Raw genomic sequence first — 10,736 nt, 5'->3', positions numbered from 1 at the left:
AAATGGCATCTGATAAGAAGCTCTCTTTCCAGTACAACAACAAAGTCACACTTTCCTCGAATCCCTGAGTTTTATTTGACTGTATTTAGGTTTCCAAATTCCAAGCGATGATATTATTTCATCTCGTACCGTGCCCGCTGCTCTCAAGTCTTTTATTACAAAGAGGAAGTGCCGGCCAATGAAAACAACATAATTTACAGTGTTTGAAAAAAGTGATGAAAAAATAAACATGTTCTTTAGCTTTTTTTTCTCAGTTACCATCGTTTGAGAAACCGTGCATAGAAAGGCCGGAAAACAGAAACGAAGCGCCTCGGCATAACAAAAGACGAATCGCGAACAATTGTTTGCAAGGAAATTCTTTTGTTCGAGCATGTAAACAATTTTGGGGAATTTTTCCGGTGACGACCCGTACCCGGTCGTGGAGAAGCGTGCATAAATTCCTGGACTGTCGAGAAACAGTTCCCGTCGTATCCTACCAGTAGTAGTAAGCGCCTGCTTTGGAACGTGACGATCGTTGCAACCCGATTCCAAAGGTGATTCACAATACTTCCAGCTAACAAATGACACATGAATATCCAATCAGTGTCATTTTAAACCCCCGTGTTGTACAGATCGCTATCTAAATTAGTTCCACCTTTCATATTAAATATGAAATCATCAACCCCCTTAAAAAATCAAAATCGACCCCGGCAGTGACTAATCAGCCAAACAACGAGTTATCGAAATGGCTCTGCACATAACCGGCTGGGCGCTTTTTCATTCGGACTTCACACAGGAGGGCCAATCACCTCTTGTCCAAATCTGACGACACACAGGCAACAACGCCGCGGGCGAGCGTTCCTTCAATTACGCGAAACACGCGCACGTATCTCTTCCGTGGCCGTGGTGGCTCAATAAATTTGTTTGCAACATTCTTTCGTTATAACGAGCCATATCTCGCCGGGAATGGGCAACCCGCGCCGCGCTCCAGAGGAAGAAATTTGATACCCGGTGGGTACGCGCTCGCTGAAAGGATCCTTATATAAGAAAACACAGAAACACACTTATAAAAGCTTTTAAAAGCTAATTTTTCAGCTGCAAAGCCATCCTACGGCAACGCTGGCAAGCCATTCGGACGAAATAAATTTGTCTTTCGGATGCATTCCGCTTCTTGCCGTGTTAGAGTTGTTCTGTGATTGTAAACTCGTTGAATCCTCTGCTCGGTTTGGTTGGTTAGCGTGGTTCGACATAAAGACACAAATTTCTGAGACTATGTACCGCAAGCTTTTTGCGCTGCGCAAAAATGGTTGCATTTTTTATAATGCTTCAGTTTTTCACGGAAACTAGTTCTAACACAACCTATAATATGACTTCCTTGTTCTAAACCTTCGGAATATATTGCCTCAAATGGCACGTTCCCCATATGTAGTCGGGAAATTGTGTCTAGCCGTGTGTTTTCATCATTTCCTGAGCGGAAGGAAAGGACAAGGAGGTGTGGGGAAGTAGAATTGGAAGGGTGGTTAAAAATAACAGCACAAAACAAAAATAAACAATAGGTAAGTTAAACTCACAAGTAGTTCAACTTGCCTGCGAATAAGCCAAAGCTCTTTTCCACATTGGATAAGAAACTTTAGTATGTCTCTGAGTTTCAGTCGTCCAAATATGGTTTCGTCTATATAAGGACGGCGGAAGACTCGAAATCGCAATTGCGCTACCACTGGACAGTTGCATATCAGATGATAGGAGATTCCGTAGTCGGATTCACAAAGATCACATGAAAAAGACTCAGCGCGCTGAATAGTTGATGTGATAGTTGAGTTTGCAATGGCCGGTTAAAGACCTGGTCAGCATGCCGCAGTGGAGCTTCGAAAAAATGTTGGAAATTTTTCGAAATCACTGGGCCCGGTTGTTCTAGAAACGCCTTTGTTTGGTGACACATTTGTAGATTTCTCCAATAATTGCGGTGCTCGCACGAAGCCCAGGACCGTATGTTTTTTCCTTATCCAACTTGTACAAATTGGCAGCGCGGGCTCAGGACCAACGAAGTCAATCGCTGAACCTGCCCTGGGCAATTTGTCAGCCCATTCATTTCCAGTAATAGCGCAATGTCCGGGCACCCAGGCAAGGTAGATAGTGTTGACAATGCTTAGTTCTTCGATTTGGGTTCGGCACGCGATCACTAGCTTGGACCGGGATTTGTCTGAGCTAAGGGCCTTGATTGCAGCCTGACTATCGGAGCAGAAGTTTATAACTCTGCCGGACAAACTCAGTTGAAGGGCCGATTGCACCCCGCACATAATCGCAAAGATTTCTGCTTGGAATACAGTACAGTATCTATCTAGTGAGTGAGATTGCTTCAATCTCATTTCACGACAGTAGACACCAGCACCAGCACGTCCCTTCATCAGAGAACCGTCAGTGTAACAGACCACTTGCGTTTCTTATTGTCTCTCCATATAACCAGACAACCATTCCTCTCGAGAGGGAATCTTCACATGGAATATCCTGTAAGGAAAATTACATGTGAGTGTAATATCGCTGGGAGCAAGAATATCTTCACCCCATGTAACCATTTGTGACCACAATTGTGTATTACTGGTAGCAAGATCAACATGGTTACTGTTCCAAAGTCTGCATGCACATGATAGTGCTTCTTGTTTAAGGTGTATGTGTAATAGTTTGATATTTAGAAGTGCCTCAAGAGCAGCAGTCGGAGTCGTGGTGAATGCACCGGTCAACGCCATGAGCGCCATTCTTTGCAGATGGTTTGGCTTTGACTGGACTGTCATCACCTCTCCCTTCTGCCACCACACAAGATATTCGGATGACAGTATTGGACGTACAATTGTCGTGCAAATCCAATAGATGTATTTAGGTTTGAGACCCTAGGTCTTTCCAAAAGTTCGTCTGCACTGCCCGAAGACCATGCACGCTTTCTTGACTCTGAGCTCAATGTGAGCAGACCAATTCAATTTGGAATCCAATATGACTCCAACGTATTTGACTTGATCTGCACACAGTAGCTCAGAATCAAAGTACTGCAAGGGACGAACCCCGGTTGTTATTCGCTTCTTCGTGAAAAGAACCATTGAAGTTTTGCTTGGGTTAACTGATAGTTTAACTTGTCGACACCACTTTTCGACAGCTCTTAATGCCTGTTGCATTAATTCAAAGATTGTTCCGATGCAAAATCCAGTAATTAGTATTTGGTAATCGTCAGCAAACCGGCAGGTTGAAAATCCAAGCTCATTGAGTTTCTTCAACAAGCCGTCAGCTACCAAGTTCCATAACAAAGGTTACAGAACGCCGCCCTGAGGACAATCGCAAATGCTCAACTTCCGTATCTCAGCCTGTCGCAGTGACGAGCAAAGTATGCGGTTACTAAGCATTGCGTTTATCCAATCCGAGATACATGCAGGTATTCCATGACCGCGCGTCGCTTCCAAAATAGACTGGAAGGACACATTGTCAAAAGCACCCTCAATATCTAGGAATACACCCAAGCTGGATTGCTTGAGCGAGAAGGCCTTCTCAGTGTTGTAAACAGCATCGTGAAGCAGAGTGATCGTGGATTTCTCACACTGATATGCATGTTGCATTTTGTGCAGTGGATATTCAACTAAACTAACGTTCCTGATGCGATGATCGATTATCCGTTCCAAAGCTTTCAGAAGAAAAGAACTTAAGCTGATAGGCCTAAAAATCCTTGGCTTCTTCAGAGCTTGAGCACCTCCCTTTGGGAATAAATCTAACAGTTATTTCTCGCCATGCTTTCGGGATATACCAGGTAGCAAGATTGGAAAGCAAAATATTTTTCAAGACATGTTTAAGAATATCAAATCCCTTTTGCAGTAGCACGGGAAGTATTCCATCTTTTCCGGGTGATTTGTATGGAGCAAAGCTGTCAACTGCCAACTTGACCGATTCAGTGGAAACCAATGTTCGTGCTAACGCCCACGAGTCCGAATCACCAAAATGAGATCTGTGAACATTGTTCAACTCCAGATCGATACAACCTGGAAAGTGTGTGTCGAAGAGACAATTAAGAACATCTTTTTCGTCCGTCACATAAACACCATCTCTGGTTTTTAAGGAGTTCATCTGCAAATCATTCGATTTCGAGTGAATTTTATTTAACCTGCTTGCCTCGTTCAGACTAGAGATATTAGTGCATAGGCTTTGCCAGCCAGCCCGTTCTGCAGATCTAAGACATTTCTTATATGCACTACGAGCTGACCTGAAAGCCCTGGAGTCATCACGCCAACGCCGGTTCCAAGCTCTTCTCATAACATTCTTCGTTCTTACAAGCTCTGCCCTCCACCAAGGGGTTCCCCTAGTCGATTTAACAGTACGAAGTGGACAAGCTTCTTCGTATGATGCTACTATGAATGAGTTTGTCGTATCCACGTAGTCATCTAAGTCGTTTAGTTGACTAATTGGTGGAAAATATCCATGAAATTTAGTCGCCAAGTTTTCCAAACAGAGGTCCCAGTTTGTAAATTTTGGATTACGATATGTTACCACATTGAAGGTGACATCGAAATGATCGAAAAATATATATTTATGATCGGATAGAGACGGTTCAGTTTCATTTGGACCCTGCCGATTTCCCAGCTCATGCAAAATTCTATCAGAGCAAAGTGTTATGTCTAACACCTCATCCCTCGCAGACCTCGCAAAAGTTGGCCGGTTTCCCACATTCAGAATGTGGAGATTTGTACTACTTATGTACTCCATCAGTTCAGAGCCTCTCATATTGATGTCTGAGCCGCTCTAAATGATGTGATGAGCATTCGCATCGCTGCCGATGATGAGCGGAAGCCCATTTCTGCTACAATATGATACAACGCTTTTGAAATCATCAGAAGGAGATGACTCGTTATGCGGCAGATATGCTGAACAATATATATATATATATATATATATATATATATATATATATATATATATATATATATATATATATATATATATATATATATATATATATATATATATATATATATATATATATATATATATATATATATATATATATATATATATATATATATATATATATATATATATATATATATATATATATATATATATATATATATATATATATATATATGTTTTGTCTACGTTTCCGACAGTCAGTGTATCTGTGACAACATAGATATCGCGAGTTGTGAGCTCCTATATGAGACACGCGTCAGTAGCCTTATTTGCTAGAATGCAAGCACAAGGCATTTCACGTGGGTTAGTCATGCCTGTCTTGTTGTAAGAAATGAAGGCAGTGTTAAGTAACTTTCCAAAATAGAAGTTTTCTTTATGGAAATGCTATGGAAGCTTTACCTTCCTGAATGAGTCGAGATAAATTCATAGTTGCTGTACGTTTATGCTGGAGATTGATTTGAAAACTTTGATAGAACCAAAGACCAAGGTAATTCAACAAAAATTTAAAGAAGAATGGACCAATTCAGCTGAATTTCTTTGCTTCGAAAAAGATCCACACTTCGGATTCTGCAAAAATCGTCTGGATAAACTTGGTGTGGGACGAGGAGGTAAGTCCAATTTAACCACTCACTTACAAACAAAGCGTCATCGCGAGGGAGCCAATAAAATTCCAGCCCCTGATTGTCCAAACATTGAAAAGTACGCCCTAGATGGGGTATCTGAAGCCGAATTGAAAACTTGTGCTTGGGCGGTAGAGCACAATATTCCATTTGCGGCGGTGGGCAAACTAGCTGATATTCTTAAAACAATCAATCCTGTATCTACAATATTACCGAATATTCGACAAGGGCGAACGAAAACTTCTTCTGTTATTGGCGGGGTCATTGCATCTAGTCAGCATGACGGATTGTGAAGACATCAGATTTTTCCATATTGATTGATGAATCCACTGATTTGGAAACCGTCAAAACCATTGCAATAGTCGTTCGAGCTTTTGGCAAAAGTGACTTTCAAGTGAAGAATACTTTTTATCGGTCTGTTGAGCTATATAGTGGCGATCACAAATCCTTTTAAGATGCGATCGTTGGAGAGTTTATCAAAGACGGGCTTGATTACAAGCGGCGAATGAGAGGTTTTGCATCCGACGGCGCTTCAGCCATGATTGGAAACGAAAACTCTGTTATACAGTGATGTTTCGATTATATCACGGTCGGTTTGTATTTTAGCGTGATATATTTGAAGTGTGATATATTCAAAACAAACCAAAAAAATACATTCAAACCCATGTATTTCTATAAACAAATAGTAATGAAAAGGTCAAGTTAGTCAAAAGAATAGATCATAGTAGGGTAATGGGCCTATTTTTACCACGCTTCTATAATCACACTACCCATTTGAAGCCGTTGGCAGCGTTTGCCATCTTTGTTCAACGCATTGGCTAAAACGGTATGGCATCAGTGGATAACTTTTACCCACACAGCTTCACCTTACGTAGCACATACCGTTTCTTAAAATAGTTGAACCACCCAAAACTAAACTTAAAGGAATCTGCCACATTAAGGTTTTGGACAAATATCTTGGCTATTAAAATCAGTGTATTCGAAGAGATTACGATTGTTTCAACATCCATCGAAATAGTCCCATCACCAATTATTGATGTTGTCCTTTCAAAAGAAAAGTATTCACATCGATTCAAGAGAAAATGCACATCTAGGCATACCTACCATATCTTGCGTATTTTGTTTTTCTCATTATTTTGTTATATTTTCTTGCGGATAACTAACAATTTAAAAAAGAAGTCGATTTGTTTACCTGCTACACCACACGGTCCTATAAGGACACGGAAATCAGTCGAAGAATATTTCGGCAATCTTAGTTATTGCAACAACGTCTTGGTAAAACATGATTTCGAGATTATTCACGTTTAAAGTTTCGCGCCACGCCCTGTCTTCACATAAAGGAACAAGATGAACAGCGCTTTTGCTAACTTTGCTTCTACTACTTATACCTCTATAAAAATTCCAGATATTTTCTTAAGAATCTATATTATAAGATAAAAGAATAAAAAAGTTTGACTTTTTGACCGACCTCATCATATATAAACCCTTAATAAAATAGTCCGAAACCTAATAATAGGCTCATTACCCTAAGCAAATCAATTGTAAAAAACCCTAAAAGTGCCAGGACACAACATGTGGCTTAATTGGATCAAAACGTAGTGTGCCTTACCTGTTTTTCAAAAAGCGTGATATAATCGAGATAAAACCGTGATATATTCGAGGGTGATATAAACGAGTATTGATATAAACGCATAGTGATATAATCGAAACATTACTGTACGACTGTTTAAAAAGGTTTGCTCGAATTTGATGGTGATAAATTGCACGTGCCATTCATTAGCATTATGCGCGAGTTATGCATGTGGTTAAATTCCTTCCTACGTTGAACACTTGCTGAAAGATATATACTCTTACCTATCCCATAGTCCTAAACGAACAAACGAGTTCAATAAAATTCAAGAAATATTGGAACTCAAGCCCTTGAAGATATTGAATTCTTCTTCAACTAGGTGGCTATCTCTCGAATCCGTAGTCAGACGAAACTTGGAAAGATTCGACGAGTTGAAGATGTTTTTCATTTTCCAAGTGAATCACGATCGTAACCAGACAGCCAGTCGACTTTTGAACCTTCTGAATGACCCAACGACCAAACCGGTTTTACTTTCCCTGAACTACGTCTTACCTTTAATAAATAAATTAAATAGAACTTTTCAAGCCGAATCGCCTGAGTTTACTCAAATGTATTCCGAAACAAGAACACTTTACTTAACGCTTTTGAGTAACATATGCGAGGAAAAGTACATGCAAAAAATGGTTTCCAAATCAGATTTCCGTGACTTCGAACAACACTTGAAAAATCCTTACGACATCTATATTGGAATTGAAGCGGATGAAGCTGAAACGAAACAATTGGATGAAGTCAGAAAGTCAACGTTCAGGCACATTTGTCGCAATTTTAATGTGGAACTAATTAAGCAGATTGCCGCCTCGTTGATCGTTGTGTCCAAATTGACTACATATTCATCGTTACATGAAATAACCAAACAATTTCCTTTTTTGACGTAGGACTACGTCTTTCTTTTCGATATGGGGGTGCACCTTGCAAATTCTACCAAAATGGTATGTAACGAAAACTGGTCCAAATTGAAATGCATATAATTCAGCCATCTCACGATAAATTTTCAAATTTTTTCCGTGTATCACCCCGAAATACTTCTAATAATAGATTCCAATAGATAAACTTAAAGATTTTAGATATCATGGCATTAAAAATTTAAATAATGTGCAACCTAGTCAAAACATCGCGCATTTACACACAGAAGAAAGCGCTTCCCAAGACCGGTACGACAGACCTAGCGCGCTACACTTCTATGAACGACGTCATCATTGACTATTTAAAGAACGGATTTGGCCAGACCAGCTCAGTTGCCTGTTGAACGGCAGGCGGAGCAGATCACTGCGCTGTGTGTTTTTACAGCCAGTGTAGCTGAGTTAGAAGTCCGTTACACTGCCCGTGGAGGTACGCTACCCAGTGAATGCGACTTAGCTTGTCCGGTCAAACACTATGCTATCTTTTGTGTTGTGCTCGTTTCCAGCACACTTTTATATACAATTATTCGTACACAAAATCGCTTGTACATTCGAGCTCCACTTGCAAACACGGTTAACATAGCCACCATCATCAGCGTTGACTCATTTTGCTTTGTGCGCTTGGGTTCAATGTTTGAGGCGAATGTGTAGGTAGGTATATCTAATGTGTTATTGAAACGTACACGCCGCAACAACTGCTTCCTAAATGCCGCTGTTTCCAGTAAATTTTGGGTTCAACTAGCACTTGTATTTGCTTTTTGCGCTTGAAATTAAGTAATGTAGGAGTAGTATTAAGCCTCCCATTTTGGTTTAAACTCAATGCCAGTTTTTAAAACAGAATTTGATTGAGTAGTTATTTAACCAATTTTATCAATTCTGTAATATAAAAAGAATTTTTGAATTATGCTGATCGTGGTGAATTTGGCACCACTTGCAACTGGTACAATCAACCTGCACAAAGCATTGCATAACGCAGGGCTGTTTTTTGGAACAACATGTGATATCATTCAGCCCTTCGTTATGCAAAAATCACGATATTTTGGCAAATGGGAAAGGCACGGCGCTCCATGGAGCGCGGCCATTACTTTCAATCGGGAAAGGACGCGAGAAATTTTTGGAGAAATTTCCACTCAGCCTATCCTGCGCCTATTCTGCTAAATAGGTTACATACTACAAAGCCTATTTATGGCAGTGTACCATTCGTAAAACCGTCGCAAAAACGCATCTAAGTTCGTATATAAAATTGTTTTCTATTCTTGTATATTACAGTTATTTATAGTTTCGATATACGATATACCACTGCATTCGCTACATTTGTATGCGTACTTTAGGAAAGTTACAATAATGACAAAATATAACTAGAAAGCTTGATCTATACATGAAATGTGATTATATTGGCTAAAGTTTGATTTTTCTTCGCTGGTCCGGGTTTTTTCCCACACACAATCGAAAAGTTTTTATAATTTTTAAAAGCTGATCTTGTGCTATAAAGATTTAGTTCCAGATATTAGTTCGGTCACGGTTTTCTGGCTTCTTTCTTTAGATCTTCTCAGATAAGTTTAATCGGATTCGATCACCTACTACAAATGAAATGACCTGATAACCAAGAAGGTTTGATTCAATATGTAATAATCGATGTGGATTGGTTGTGCTTAAACTATACGTAAGAAATATATTTGATTTATCATTACTCTAAACGCACTAAGAAAATAAATATTTTACATTAAGTAGTATAGTCCTACGTCTGCAATTCGTGCAACCCCATAGGGCTGCCCCTTGTAGTTTTTTAGCCATTTTTATTATATATCCAGCAATATCGCTTTTTAGTTGTGATGACTGTATTAAGTGTAGTGACCGAACCTAAATTCTGCGCAATGGAAAAACTGAACTGTTCTTCCTGAATTTCTTCAAGTGAATGAATTTTCATACCAAGTTCGTTGCTAACCCATCTAAACATGGTATGTTCGCACGCTTTGATCATTTGCTGACTGCAGTCCCAACATGTATGAAGGAATATAATCAATTAATAAATGGCTTCATAGAAAGCTAGACAACTATTAATATGTGTTAAATCATTATATACAAATTGTAATAATTCGATTTATTTCATTAGTTTTATTTATTACAATTATTTATCTATTTGTTTTAGTTTTATTACATTATCATTTATTCTCTACATTCGCCTTCGTGTCTACTCTAAAGAAAAACATTATATAAAAATTTATCGTCATATTTCGCTGGTCTTTTGATAGTATCTCTTCTGCGCAAATCTGTAGAAGACGAAAACTTATGCGATATATCTGGATTTCCGTCTGATAATTCCACTGCAGTATCCGTTGGAATATCGAGAAATTCATCCGATAGTTTGTTTGTTTCTTCACTCATACATTCGATAGCCTTTTTGACTTCCTGGATATTGCGCGCATATTGTATACCATTTTTACTCATTACTATAATCTTCGCACCGTCCCTAGCTATTACCTTATACCGCTCGGCTGAAAAAGTAGAATCTGTCTTACATCGCTTAGATTGTGCCAACAGTACTGTGTCGCCAGTTTTGATATCTGACTCCTTTGCTCCTCGCTTGAAATCTGCATACTTTTTGCTGGTCAGTTTAGCTTCTGCATCTTTGTCACGTAGATCGATTCGATCAAGGATCGTGTTTTT

At 39.3% G+C, this 10,736-nt stretch overlaps 1 pseudogene; it reads left to right on the top strand.

The window, feature by feature from the left end:
* Positions 1–5,362: 5,362 nt before the first annotated feature.
* Positions 5,363–8,045, top strand: LOC131679607 (uncharacterized; annotated as a pseudogene).
* Positions 8,046–10,736: the final 2,691 nt, after the last annotated feature.

The sequence above is a fragment of the Topomyia yanbarensis genome, chromosome 2 (genome assembly GCF_030247195.1).
Source record: "Topomyia yanbarensis strain Yona2022 chromosome 2, ASM3024719v1, whole genome shotgun sequence".
Classification (NCBI taxonomy): domain Eukaryota; kingdom Metazoa; phylum Arthropoda; class Insecta; order Diptera; family Culicidae; genus Topomyia; species Topomyia yanbarensis.
Note: the sequence above shows the minus strand (reverse complement) of the source record. Positions and strands in the feature narration are given on the sequence as shown.